Here is a 15,320-nt window from a genome sequence, read left to right as displayed (position 1 = left end):
TTTCAGCAACAACAATTTGCATTTATATAGCGCCTTTAACGTAGTAAAATGTCCCAAGGCGCTTCACAGGAGCATTAGCAACAAATTTTGACACCGAACCAAACAAGATATTAGGTCAGGTGATCAATAGCTTGGTCAAAGAGGTAGGTTTTAAGAAGTGTCTTAAAGGAGGAGAGAGAGGTAGAGAGGCAGAGAGGCTTCGGGAGGGAATTCCAGAGCCAAGGGCCCAGGCACTTGAAGTCACGGTCGTCAATGGTGAGCGATTAAAATCAGGGATGAGCAAGAGTCCAGAATTGAAGGAGCATAAAGAGATCGGAGGATTGTAGGACTGGAGGGAGTTAGAGATAGGGAGGGGGCGAGGCCGTGGAGGGATTTGAAAACAAGGAAGAAAATTTTAAAACTGGGGCGTTGCTGGACCGGAAGTCAGTGTAGGTCAGTGAGCACAGGGGAGATGGATGAACTTGCCTTCAGTGGCCTCGATGGTTTCCAGACAGCTTTACCTGTCTGGACAGCCACGGTGGGCAAGGAGTTAAAATACCACCGGCGTCCCAAGTACGGCATAGGACCCTGATTTGCATTTATTAATGAGGCTCCCGCTGGAGTCCGGCGGGAGCCTCATCCTCCGCCAAAACTAGCAGAGTTAAAATAACAAATTGGCGGAAACCGAGTGGGAAATGAAGCTGCTCCATTTGAACTGCTCCCTTGCTGCTTTGCCATTGATCAGGTGGCCGGGGGGGGGTGGAGAGTTAAAATTCCCCTTGTTGATCCTGAGAATGTTGCTCTGAAGCTGACCATTCCAAACAGACTTGTTAAAGACTGCATAAACCCATTTCTCTTTGAAATAACAAATACCAGAGCAGATTGCTTGTCGCAGAGGGTCTTGGGGCAGAAAATTAGAATACCAGTATCAACAAGCATAAAATCGAGTTGCTCGGATGGAGTATAATGCAAGCTTCTTGTTCAAAACAGTTGAGAAAAACAGCGTGTTACAAATTATTAATGAATGCACCAACTATCACAACGATCCACATACACGAGATAAACCATGTGCATTCCAGGAAATTAAATTTACATTTGGAGTATGTTACAAAAGAAAACTAGATATTTTTAGGGATACCATACATTACCGCTGTCCAAAACAGCACCTGACAATTCCACCCAAAAAGCAAAAAGAAACATAACCCTTGTATAAGACAGGGTCAACATTACAAAGTTTGTACCTATCAAAATTCTCACTTTCATGTCAACTAGTGCCACAAACCCCGTTTCCTATCCGTACTCTTGTGGTTCCCTCTAAGATCCATTCCAACCTCTTCATGCTTCAATCCCTCCAAACAGGTTTCCGCCCCTCCATAGCATCAAAACGCCATAAACCAAAGTCGCAAATGACTTCCTCTGTGATCGTGGTGTATTATCCCTCCTCAAACTCTCTGCACTCTTTGACAATCAACCACTCCATCATCCTTTAATGCCTTTCCTCCATTGTCCAGCTCCAAGCTTGCTTGGCTCCACTCTGACCTAGCTGAGTGTAGCTAGAGTAGCCCCAGCAATGGCTTCCCTTCCCATCCCCACACCATCACCTTGGGAGACGCACAAGATCCATTCTTAACTCCCTCCTTTCCTTATCTCCATGCTGCCCCTTGGTAACATTCTCCACAGAATGAGGGGATGGACATATGAGGAGAGGTTGAGTAGATTGGGACTCTACTCATTGGAGTTCAGAAGAATGAGAGGCGATCTTATTGAAACATATAAGATTGTGAAGGGGTTGGATCGGGTGGATGCGGGGAGGATGTTCCCGATGATGGGTGAAACTAGAACGAGGGGGCATAGTCTTAGAATAAGGGGCTGCTCTTTCAAAACTGAGATGAGGAGGAACTACTTCACTCAGAAGGTGGTAGGTCCATGGAATATGCTGCCCCAAAAAGCTGTAGAAGCTACATCATTACATAAATTTAAAACAGAAATAGACAGTTTCCTAGAAGTAAAGGGAATTAAGGGTTACGGGGAGCGGGCAGGAATTTGGACATGAGTCTAGGTTCGGATCGGTCATGGCCCTGTGGGTAGCGGAGCGGGCCCAGGGGCCGTGTAGCCTGATCCTGCTCCTATTTCGTGTGTCTAATTCTGTTAGATTCAGGAGATGGTTCTGTGATAGTGGATTGGCGGTTAGGATCAGATCAGCCATGATCTTGTTGAATGGCGGAGCAGGCTCGAGGGGCCGATTGGCCTACTCCTGCTCCTATTTCTTATGTTCTTATGAAAATAAATGCATAAGATTTTATAGGATGCTGAATGTCGGCAGTTTCTCGGTCCTACTTTTAATATGGCAATTAGCAGCTCAGCATAACCAGCAAAAATGGCATCAGCTTCTGCACATGTGCCAATGTCACCCAACTTTACCTCTCCAGCTCCACTCAACCCTTCCACTGCCTTTGTGCTGTTAGACTGGATGCCAGGCAAGCAGTCTTAGATGAACCATAATTTCCTCCAACTAAACACGGAGTAGATCAAACCCATTGCCCTCAGTCCCATACCCTTACCACTGACTGCATTCCCCTTCCTAGCCACTGTCTCAGACTGATCCAGACCGTTTACAACCACAGCATGCTGTTTGACACCAAACTGTACTTCTATCTCCATATCCTCTACTTCTGCCTCCGTAATATTCCCACCCCTACCTCAGTCTATTTGCTGCCGAAACGCTTGTATATTCCTTTGTCACCTCCAAATGTGACTTTTCACACACTCTTCTAGCCAAATTCCCATCCTCCACCCTCCAAACACTTCAGTCCCTCCATAACTCAAGTCCCACTTGCCCATCACACTTGTCCTCTCTGATTCATGTTGGTTCCCAGTCCGCAAATGCTTTAAATTTAAAATGATCATCCTTGTGTTTAAATCCCTCTATAGCCTCACCCCTCCATATCTGTAACCTCCTTCAGCCCTACAACCTCCCCCTATAAATTCTGAATTTATCCTCAGTGCTCTCCTCTGAGCCATCTCCAAAGCATCATGTTCTATACAAGAGGTTAGAAGAACTTTTTATATAGTCAAGATGTATCATACTATTTGATTAGCTCTGTTGATAAAATGTTAATCAAAATACTTGTGAAGCTGCTAGCTTATTGAATGGAAATTTCCAATAAAAGATTAATGATCACACCCAAATCATTTTCTTTATTCATGTTTACCAATACATGTTCTTAAACTGTGCAATGGTTAGCTGTTTTGTTCCAGTATGCATTCATTTACACCATCTACACTGGAATCTGCTATTCTTTGACATATATAGAAATGGCTCATATCTGTCCATGGGCTGGATACAAATGTACTGCCTGTGGATGGTGTACAGTGGATATAGAAGTGTCTGTGGGTGCACTTAGCAGTTTCCTTTCCAAAGATCAACTGGAACAAATGCTGGGGGTTCTTGGTTAGTCTGTGGCAGGTGGACTTCTTGCAGAGCGTACCATCCATACTTTGTATTTGGGAATCTGGGGACTGAGCTGGAGAAAGTCTCTGCTGAGCTTGGTATTTGGTCAAGCTTGCTACACGTCAATCAATCAGCTAATCACCTTGTCCCCTCTTCCTGCTCTGATCACTGAGGTCCAGGGGGGCCCCATAGGTTTTTTTCTGGGTGAAAGGGAAGTGTGGAATAAAACAAGCAGTTCGGCCTCAAACTGCAGGAAATGTTCTTCTCCAACCTGCCTGTCTTTTATCACAATTTGCTAAAGATATGAAACATGATATCCTCCAACGGAGACTCTCCTGACCAAAGGGGGAATGTTGCCCCGACACAATCCACACCTGTGCATGCCTGTTTGAATAATGCAGAGAAAGACAGAGACAGACTAGAATACATACTGCAGCTGCATGAGTTACTGGAGTAAGGGATACATGGATGTTAATAGGTCAGATTGTATGTTCTGTAAAAAAAGGGTGAATTTCTGTACTTATTCTGTGGGGTATATTTAAAGGGTTCTACAGACTACCCAATTCCACTTGCAAATGACCAGTTCTGCTCATTATTGCAAAGTCTTAAAACATTCCTCAAGACCTCCATCTAACCACACAAAGCATCAAAATTACACAATTTGAACATAAGAACATAAGAAATAGGAGCAGGAGTAGGCCAATCGGCCCCTCGAGCCTGCTCCACCATTCAATAAGATTATGGCTGATCTGATCCTAACCTCAAATCTTCTATCACTCTCCATCCCACCCGAACCCATGTGATCTCCCGGGAGAGGCAAAAAACCAGATAAAAAACCCAATGGCCAATTTGGGAGAAAAAATCTGGGAAATTCCTCTCCGACCCATCTGGGCGATCGAAACTCTTCCAGGAGATCACTCTGTCCCTATATTTTCTACAGTACTTACCTTCTGTAAAGGCGATCTCCACCCCAGCCAGGAACAGGAATAAAACCATCTCCTGAAATCTAACACAGAATTAGAACACAAGAAGTAGGAGCAGAACCAGGCTACACGGCCCCTGGGCCCGCTCCACTACCCACAGGGCCATGACCATTCCGAACCTAGACTCATGTCCAATTTCCTGCCCACTCCCCGTTAATTCCCTTTACTTCTAGGAAACTATCTATTTCTGTTTTAAATTTATTTAATGATGTAGCTTCCACAGCTTTCTGGGGCAGCAAATTCCACAAACCTACCACCCTCTGAGTGAAGAAGTTTCTCCTCATCTCAGTTTTGAAAGAGCAGCCCCTTATTTTAAGATTATGCCCCCTAGTTCTAGTTTCACCCATCATTGGGAACATCCTCACCGCATCCACCCGATCAAGCCCCTTCACAATCTTATACGTTTCAATAAGATCGCCTCTCATTCTTCTGAACTCCAATGAGTAGAGTCCCAATCTACTCAACCTCTCCTCATATGACCACCCCCTCATCCCCGGGATTAACCGAGTGAACCTTCTTTGTACTGACTCGAGAGCAAGTATGTAATGCCATACTATTCTAAAAAAAAGCCTGTACTCTCTGGTATTGCATATGCTCAAATTCCTCACCTTTGCTTCCCATCGGGATACTCTCGAACAGGATGTTCTGCCATCTTTCAAGAGAAAATATTAATAGTGGAAGACCCTTCATTAAGGTTTTCTTCTTAGTTACCAGAGTTGGAGAATACTACACGGGATGCTTCTTGGAAAAAATATTTGTGGTGGCCTCTGTTATGGAAGGCAATTCAACAATAGTGGTTATTCCACTGAATATAGGTCTGTGCAAAATAGTACATTTATCGTCATAAAATTCCACAAAGCCAAAAAGAAATGTACCATTATCACTGAATAACAACATACTTATACTGCATTACATTTTTTCCAAAACAAAAGGAAACAAATTACCTTAACTTGCTACTTCGGCATCACAAAATAAAAAGGCAAAGCAGCTTTAAAAAGACATGGTGAAGCAACACACTGGAATCGCACTGTGCAGGACATGGTTCAAATCTGTGATTTCCCCAGAGTGAATCCCAATACTTATTTGGAGGTCCAGCTTTCAGCTGCACTTTCCCTTAGACGTTTCCCCATAGGAAGGAAAGGTTAAAAATAAATTGTGTAAAAGAACTTGTAACCCGAAGCCTATTTTGCATACCTCCACGTAGGTTGATTGGTATTAGCAGCAATAGGGACTTGTAAACTGACATGGGAAGAAATTGAGACATTAGTTCAAAAAAGATGGTGGAAAGCTGGACACCTTACGATTCTTTCACCTCTGGGACTGAGGCTTGAATCTAACCCAGACTGCTGTTTGGGGTAAAGATCTTGAGTACTTGGGTTGGCACAATCCAGTTCATAGTAAATGCAATTCCATATTAAATTATCAATCTCACTGTCAAAGATGGCTGCTGTAGGAATTGGAAAGAAATTGGTATAGCTGCTCTTAAGATTGAGGTTAAGGCACGTTGTTGAGCTAGGGTAGTTTTTTTCTTCATGTCACTGTTTATACATGAGCTGAGAGCATCTGATGCATACTGGGTGCCCACAATTGGAAAGTGTTCCAATTCCAAACACTGACATTTCTCACCTTGATGGAAACTGAAATTCACCCTTTTTTTAAAATAAAATGTTACAGTACCTTTATAGCGAACCCTCCAGCAGACTTTTTAATCCTATTATTCTGGGACAGATCCTAACTCAAATCCCAGAGATGAAAGAAATACATATAGGGCTATTGACTCTGAATGGGTGAAAAAAATATACCCCATTTTTGCCAGATATGCTGAGCTACTAATTGCCATATTGAAGGTAGGATCTAGAAACTTATGATATGCAGCATCCTGTAACATCTGCTGCATTTCGTTTCAACGATCGTTTTAGTATTTAATATACACAGGCGTTATCGCCAGCAGCACCTCCTACACATTTTCTTCTATTGTTCCCATCAAAGTAAACTTTATTTTAAATAATCTAAAGGTCCCTTTCCCCCCTATTTAGCTGATCAAACTAGTTTCCCAACTTTAGTATGCAACGCAAGCTGTGACAAAAACCCACGGGTGTACTCTACGGATCGGTACTGCCCAAATAATAATGCCCCATGTTGTACTAGTTACAGTTGCACGGGTTCGAGTATCTAAAATACCACTTTTGAAAAAGGTACAATTCCAGGTTCGCCAGTGAAGAAACAATGCTTTTTTTAAAAATAAATCAATTACCCGGTTCACCATTTCCTGAGTCTGGCACTCCGGTACATAATGCTGAAAGTCTTTGCAGAATACCAAGCCAAATCCATTCCATTCCACTTTAGCTTTTATACCTACCGCATGTAACCATTTAGAAGGACGGTTCAAGTCGCAATTCAATCTCCAGGTACGTCACAAGTCAAATTTGCAAATCTGGCATTATTTCGCAACATTTATATATTTAAAACCACAAAGATCTTCCAGACGTAAGGTGGTTAACATCTTGAAGAAAGCTCGTCAGGTGCACCTAGCGCTATTTCAGAATCAATTCTGAAATGTCTTAAGCAGCAAGATACCAGACTATGAAATTTACAATTAAAAAAAATAATAGAAATACTCACTCCGTACATAGATCTATCGAACCATCTGAACAGATCGCAATGGTACAAAACTTTTAAAATATATTTCAGCCCACTTGAAAATCTGAAGTAATCATTAAATTAAAAAAGCTGCGGCTTTTAAGTATCAACAATGAAGAGTTTAAACGCTAAATCAATGGATTAAGCCGATAACTAACACACAGTAAGTACAGTTAAATGGATCAACTTGTCAATGTGCAAACCAAAACCCTAAAAGTTAAATGTGACACAATTCAAAACAACCCCAATATCCAGGACCAATACTGCTGGGGAATCAGCTGCTTTTGAATGTACCCATCAAGTACGCCGCCATTCTCTCCTCCCCAAAATTGTTAACGAAAATCAAGCTCACTTCGTTATGTTTGCCACTTGCTTACAATGTACACACAGCACTTTTCAGGAAATGTGTGGAGCACGCACAGACTAAACCCGAACCCACTGCCATACAATCATACGGAACAGAACACGAGCTGGGGGGGGGGGAAAGAGATGGAGACTGTATGGATATTCAACAATAAGAAGAAATAATGCCAATATATACAGCTGGACTGGTTTCCAAAACCTAAGACCCCCCCCCCCCAATCTCCCAGCGGACAGCCCCAAGGCTCGTTCACCGAGCGAGAGATCTGATCAGCACAAAGAATAAGACCGGTGATAAACCCATTTACTCAATATATACAGAGCTCAGCTCGATTCCCTTAAGAATCTGCAAGAAAACAAAGAAACGTTCGTTTCTGATTTAAACAAAATTAGTAAAGAAAACGACAGAGGTCTTGACAGATCGTCGTCATTCGACTCTCCCGAGGAGAATAGGAAGAGTTCTGATTTACCATTTACGGGATATTCGTCGTTTTCGATTGCCCAAAAATTTAAAAAAACGACAGAAGCTCGTGATTTCTAATTAAGATAGTATAATAGTGTGCGATTCCACAGAGAGAGAGAGAGATTTTTGAGAGAGCAAAGATGCTGGAGACAAATAAACAGAGCTCCCACCACAGGGATCAGCCCCACGTCTCTCAGAATGCAGACTGAATTGGTCAAAGCAGTTTTAGTGTGAAATGTACCTAAATATGTGGAGACTGCGGGAGCCTGGCGGGCGATAGAGCCCGGGAGGAATCCCCTGGGTCTCATTCAGGGCACAACACAAGAGCGGCTGGGATTCGGGCTGACTCCCGCTCAGCGTGGCTGCTCATCACTTACCGAAAAAGTCGCTATTCGTGGACTTTAAAATAATACATCGGAACAGAATTAAAATTCAATATTTTTTTGGGGTTAAAAACAGATCACTTCACGACAGGATAGTCTTGGCAACCGCCGCCATGTTGTTTCCGAGGGCGCTCAGCGAAGGGGGGGCGGCGCCGCCGCCGTGCAAGCGCCCGGGGGCCGGCGCCCATTGGCTGCAACGTCCCGTCAATCAGAAAGAGGGTTGCAGCCAATGGGCGATCGGCAGAGCAGGTGGCGCCAGGCTCCTGCTTCAATGAACTGGGGCTGGATTCCCCCACTCGCTTTATGCGAGGTCCGACTCGCTGTTAGCCTGGGAAGAGTGAGCGAGCGCGGCTCCTGGTGGAAGCACGTTGCATTTGAAGTCAAAGAAATCAATTCAATTTTATTATTGTCATATATGCAGCAAACGTGTTTGATTAAGTACATAAACAAATTGACTGTAAATGAATAAAACTTTAAATAAAACTTAACAAAACTTTAAATAAAACTTAACAAATCAAATTAGAATTCGGTTATCCGAATTGATAATGCACTCCAGTCCCCCACGGCGCCCACCAGTCGCGGAAGTGCTCAAGCGCACCGGCGGACACCGCGTGCGCCATCTCCAGGGCCCACCCAGGCGCGAACATGGCCGCGGAAGAGGGGCAGGCAGTTGGGCTGAACGACCCCCTCGACCGCCCGCTGCCTGGACCAATTGATGGCTTTTTTGGCCAGGCCCAGGAGCAGTCCTCCGACCTGCCCGCTCCCCTCCACACCGGGTGACCAAAGATCAGGAGCGTGGGACTGAAGTGCAGCCAAAAATCGAGGAGCAGCCCTGGCAAACGTGTGTACTGCACAATGAAATGTTGATTTTTACGAGTCCTCCCAACATTGGAATAAATATGGCATAACAATGATAAAATACTAATAGAAATACAGTAATAATAAATAAAACAACAGTAATAAATAATAATAAATTATTCGTTCATGAGTCTTATGGCCTGGGGGTAGAAGCTGTTTTGAAACCTGCTGGTACGAGACCGTATGCTTCGGTATCTCTTACCGGACGGGAGCAGGGCGAAGAGGTTGTGGCTGGGGTGGCTCACGTTTTTAATGATTCTCAGGGCCTTCCCCAGCACCTCTCGGGGTAGATATCCTGCACAGCAGGTAGTTTAATTCCTATAGTATGTTGTGCAGCTTTCACCACCATCTGAAATTGGGTGACTTGTGCACTCTTCTGGATGCACCCTAAAACAAATAACTGTAACTAAATAAAACATTAAAGGAAACTTAACAACTTAAATTAAAATTTGATTGGCTGGGGTGCTTCTTTTGATTGCACAAATCAACTTTTTCAACCTTTTTGATTAAACAAATCAACTGTAAATCAATAAAACCTTAAATAAAACTTAACAAATCAAATCAAAATTATAATAGCAAAATACTGCGGATGCTGGAAATCTGAAATAACAACAGAAAATGCTGGAAAAACCCAGCAGGCCAGGCAACATCCGTGGAGAGAAATTAGAGTCGACGTTTTGGGTCTAACCCTTTTTCAAAACTGGAAAGGAAATGAAATAGATCGAAAGGCAGGGCTGGGAGAGAACAAAAGAAGTGGAGAGACATTCAGAGGTATTCAAAATGAGACGAGATGGTGATAGGACTAGTGGAGACAAAAGACGGCTCTAGATTAGGTGTGAAATGTTCTGGCAGAATGAGAGACAGCTGCCATGTGGGAGAGAGAAAAAAAAGGAAAAGAAGGGGGAGGGAAAAACCAAAACAAAGGGGTGGATAAAAAATATAAGTAAAAATGTAATAGGGGCTGAGGTTATGATCTCAAATTGTTGAACAATCAAATTAAAATTTGATTGGCTGGGGTGCTTCCTTTGATTGCACAAATCAACTTTTTAACCTTTTTGATTAAACAAATCAACTGTAAATCAATAAAACCTTAAATAAAACTTAACAAATTAAATTAAAATTATGTTGGCGGGGTGATGATGCACTCCAGTCCCCCGCGGCGCCCACCGGTCGCGGAAGGCCTCTCGAGTGTGCCGGCGGACACCGCGTGCTCCATCTCCAGGGCCCACCTGGGCGCGAACGTGGCCGCGGAAGAGAGGCAGCAGGCAGTCGGGCCGAACGACCCCCTCGACCGCCCGCTGCCTGGACCAGTTAATGGCCACTTTGGCCAGGTGACTTGTGTGTACTCTTTTGATGCATACTTAAAACAAATAAGTTGTAACTAATATAACTTCAAATAAAACTTAACAAATTAAATTAAAATTTGGTTCCCGGTGGTGATAATGCACTCCAGTCCCCCGCGGCGCCCACCGGTCGCGGAAGGCCTCGAGCATGCCGACGGACGCCGCGTGCTCCATCTCCAGGGCCAACCCGGGCGCGAATGTGGCTGCGGAAGAGAGGCAGCAGGCAGTCGGGCCGAACGACCCCCTCGACTGCCCGCTGCCTGGACCAGTTAATGGCCACTTTGGCCAGGTGACTTGTGTGTAAGGTACATCATAACCAGCAAGTCATTCACTCTGCGGAAACTCTCTGGATAAACGTGCTCAATTGCGAGTCTGTAATCCCAAAGCAGATTTTTTTTTCATTCCCAAAGCAGATTGAACCATCTAGAGACATTGCGACATCTATTGCTGGAGCTAACTCACATAGCCAATAAATGAGATACAGAGAAAACAGGGTCTCTTGTATTTCATGGTAGTGTAAGGCTGACCTTACAATTTGGTGATGATTTCTAAACAATGATGTTTTAACTACTTTTTTTAATGTAAACTTTTACGATTTTTTTTTAAATGCTAGAAATTCTTTTGTATGATACAAAGTGAATAAATAATATGGACCGTCAACCGTGTGCATTGTTCATTATTTGTGTGTGACATGAGACCATAGCATGAGATAAGAAAGTACAGAGTAGTAGTGGGTAGCGAAGACCTTCCTATGTTTTTCCCCTGGATGCAGTGTACCGACAAACTTGATATTTTTCGTCTCTGACTGGAGTGGGTTCATTAGGACATTATTGGATTATAAACATTTCCACACCAGTTGTTTAAATAACTAATAGCTTTGCAAATAAAGTGAGTAGATTGTATGTGGAACTATGGTGAGCCTCACTAATGGAGTTTCATTATATCTCACTGGGAGCTTTTTTTATTCAGATAAAAATAAATAACATGCAATTTTGGAAGCTTAAATATAGTTTTCTTATGTTGTACTTATAGGAATATACATTGAGGTTATTATTATTACATTGAGGTTATTATTATAGTTAAGCATACACTGAGAACTGCTTTGAGGGTCATGGTAATTTAGTTCAGCTGAGTCATGGGGAGATTGCAAGGGTCCTACTTTTGCAGGGTTGAGTGGGGTGCTCAATGTGGAGCTATTGTGGTCCAATCGAATGGAAGAAAATTCTCAATAGGTTGTGATCACGTTCCAGATTGAGCTATCCTTACCTTCCTGGTGATCGGGCCAGGTGTGTGGGTAGAATAGTTTCCAGGAAAGGGCATCAGGTTACCTGATTCTTCCACAGCTCTGGATGGAGTTTGTACATTAACTGTTCACACTGACCTATATCCAACAAGTGTTTCACTCAAATCTTTTGTGGGGAGGTTTGGATTTTTTCAAGGGCGGGGCAGGTGGGCGGGAGGGTTGGCTTCTTGCGGCTCGCAGTGACACCTGTATTAGCTTGCCAATTCTAGAGGACTTGTTCTCCAGTGAGTAGCTGCAATAGACACTATCCTAGGTATGCAGGATTGTCAGTCTGTCACATTGTCCATGGCTTCCAAGACAGCTGCCCAGAATGGCTGAATGTGGGCATATGACCAGAATACATGTAGCAGAACGTCTTGCTCACAGCCCCTCCAGCAGTTATCCTAAAAGGAAGGGTGGAATTTGTGAAGCATCTGTGGTGTGGTACATTCAAGCCATTATCTTAAGCTGACACACTTGCATTCTGCTGCAGGTGGTAGCTTGTTTCCATACCTGTCTCTATTCCTCCTCTGCTATCTGTTGACCCAAATCTTATTCCCAGGTCTTCCTCAGGTTATCTCTTTTGGTTTTGAACTGGATGCAAACATGAAGAAAATAGTAGGCACGCATTTGCAGCAGTCTGTGGGGGAGTGCAGGTACAGTTCCCCAGGGTGGGGTCATGTGGGAGCTTTTACAGCATGCTGGATCCTGGAGAAAGTGTTTAATTTGAAAGTAGTGGTACTGATCATGTTTCGAGAGGTGATTTTTTTCTGCCAGATGTTGGAATAGGATAATCAGACCCCTGTCAAGCCTAGCCTAGTGACGTCTTTCTTATGCCAGCTCCAGAATCCACTCCTAACAAATTTGTTAGCGGATTTCTTCCTGTATTTACTGTTGCAACATAAGGTTGTTAGTCTTTCAACAATAACTTCTGAGTGATTCAGGCCCGAGTGGTTTTAAACAACAAGCTTTAATATATTGAATAATAGCATTGTTGTTCTACAGTATTACATCAAATGACAAGTAATTAATACAACCTGGTTTCCACACAGACTTCAAGGTGATTAGGCTCGACCTCCGTCACTAGGCTTTGCTACTTACAACTGTCCCGAGAGCTCTAACTTTTTGGAGGAAACCGGCTATTCAGTTTCCTTGGGCTGCACGGATCTGTTGCTTTATCCTGAGGAAGGATATTCTTGCTTTAGAGGCGGTGCAATAAAGGTTCACTATTTGATTCCTTGGATGAGAGGTTTGTCCTATGAGGAGAGATTGAGTAGATTGGGCTGATACTCTCTGGAGTCCAGAAGAATGAGAGGTGATCTCATTGAAACATACAACATTCTGAGGGGGATTGACAGGGTAAATGCTGAGAGGTTGTTTCCCCTGGCTGGAGTGTCTAGAACTAGGGGTCACAGTCTCTGGATAAGGGGTTGGCCATTTGGGACTGAGATGAGGAGGAATTTCTTCACTCAGAGGGTGGAGAATCTTTGGAATTTTCTACCCCAGAGGGCTGTGGATGCTTAATTGTTGCTTATATTCAAGGCTGAGATATAGATTTTTGGACTCTAGAGGAATCAAGGGATGTGGAGATCAGACGGGAAAGTGGAGTTGAGGTCGAGGGGCTGTATGACCTACTCCTGCTCCTAATTCTTATGTTCTTATATTCTTGCATGCACATCTCTGTCCTTATCTTCTAGTTATTAATTATCCCACCAAGCAGACACCACACTATCAACTCAAGATGAGCTGGGGGTCCTGGTGCACGAAACTCAAAAGGTTATTATGCAGGTGCAGCAAGTGATTAAGAAGGCCAATGGAATGTTGGTTTTCATTGCTAGGGGGATAGAATATAAAAATAGGGAGGTATTGCTTCAGTTGTACAAGGTATTGGTGAGACCGCACCTGGAATACTGCGTACAGTTTTGGTGTCCATACTTAAGAAAGGACATACTTGCTCTCGAGTCAGTACAAAGAAGGTTCACTCGGTTAACCCCGGGGATGAGGGGATGGACATATGAGGAGAGGTTGAGTAGATTGGGACTCTACTCATTGGAGTTCAGAAGAATGAGAGGCGATCTTATTGAAACATATAAGATTGTGAAGGGGTTGGATCGGGTGGATGCAGGGAAGATGTTCCTGATGACGGGTGAAACTAGAACTAGGGGGCATAGTCTTAGAATAAGGGGCTGCTCTTTCAAAACTGAGATGAGGAGGAACTACTTCACTCAGAGGGTGGTAGGTCCATGGAATATGCTGCCCCAAAAAGCTGTAGAAGCTACATCATTACATAAATTTAAAACAGAAATAGACAGTTTCCTAGAAGTAAAGGGAATTAAGGGTTGCGGGGAGCGGGCAGGAATTTGGACATGAGTCTAGGTTCGGCTCGGTCATGGCCCTGTGGGTAGCGGAGCGGGCCCAGGGGCCGTGTAGCCTGATCCTGCTCCTATTTCGTGTGTCTAATTCTATTAGATTCAGGAGATGGTTCTGTGATAGTGGATTGGCGGTTAGGATCAGGTCAGCCATGATCTTATTGAATGGCGGAGCAGGCTCGAGGGGCCGATTGGCCTACTCCTGCTCTTATTTCTTATGTTCTTATGTTCTCTTATGTTCTTATGTTTACGTAGCGTCCTAATCTCCTCAACCTCCATCTCTGTCTTACAGGCTTGTTATTGTCCTCCAGAATGTGTAAGCTCTCCTCTCATCTGTAAGTGCCTGGTTCTTGCAGCTTGTTCCCAAACAAAACCTGTTATCTGTAAGCTCAGCTAGTGCGTCATAAGGACATTTTAACTCGTCGTACACAATCAGGGTCTGATGGGAAAATGGTCAACTAGAAATTATCAATATTCTAACATAATGCATCTGGCAACTCTTCCTTACACCAGCTTGGGGAGGGGCCTGATGGACCCTATAGGATTTTCAGAGGCACAGGTTTCTTTCCAGGCTGATAGTATTTTTGCCAGCAAGGGTTTTTCTAGGCCTCTGTCTTCACTTGGGGTCTATGGATGGAAAACTATGTAGGCCAGTTATTTTGGATGCTTTCATCTTCATGCAAAGCCATGGGCTGGCTAAATTTCAGGCCACAATTTCTCAGAGCTGCTCCTTCATGTTTGGTGAGCTGGAAGTATTTGAGGCATCTTGCAGTTTCCTGCTTGCCTATAGCAACCTCAAAATGCACCTGTGAAGGTCTCAGAATTGCTGGGCTGGAATCCTCACTTGCAGCTGTGGAAGAGATCTGATGGAATAACAACTTGAATTTGTATCGTGCTTTTAATGCAACGTGATGAAATATCCCAAGATGCTTCACAGATGGGTATAAGAAAATGGATGCCAAGCTAGAAAGAGAGAGATTAGATGGGGCCATTGAAACTTTTTTTGAGATCAGTTTTGAGAAGGTTTGTAAAGGTGAAGACGTTTAGGGAGGAAGTTCCTCAGAGTAGGAACAAAGATGAGGCGAAGGGAGGGAATGAATAGGAATTCAGAGGGGTTTACAGGGATAGAGGAGCTTACAGAGGTAGTGTGGGATATGGGCACGTTGTTTCAGCTATCCAGGTATTCATATTTGTACATGCGAGTGAGAG

At 43.7% G+C, this 15,320-nt stretch overlaps 1 protein-coding gene across 3 annotated transcripts in view; it reads right to left on the bottom strand.

Moving 5' to 3' along the window:
• The window catches only part of tiam1a (TIAM Rac1 associated GEF 1a), a 358,747-nt gene extending 350,371 nt beyond the window's left edge, over positions 1 to 8,376 (bottom strand). For 2 of the 3 annotated variants that reach the window (XM_086006197.1, XM_086006200.1), the window contains exon 1: positions 8,254 to 8,376. The gene's annotated coding sequence lies outside the window, so the exon portion shown is untranslated. The remainder of the gene's footprint in view (positions 1 to 8,253) is intronic. The other variant, XM_086006198.1, reaches the window with a different exon arrangement.
• Between the last annotated feature and the right edge of the window lie 6,944 nt (positions 8,377 to 15,320).

Source organism: Somniosus microcephalus, chromosome 14 (genome assembly GCF_052327205.1).
Source record: "Somniosus microcephalus isolate GS21.2 chromosome 14, FLI_Smic_1.0, whole genome shotgun sequence".
Classification (NCBI taxonomy): Eukaryota; Metazoa; Chordata; class Chondrichthyes; order Squaliformes; family Somniosidae; genus Somniosus; species Somniosus microcephalus.
Note: the sequence above shows the minus strand (reverse complement) of the source record. Positions and strands in the feature narration are given on the sequence as shown.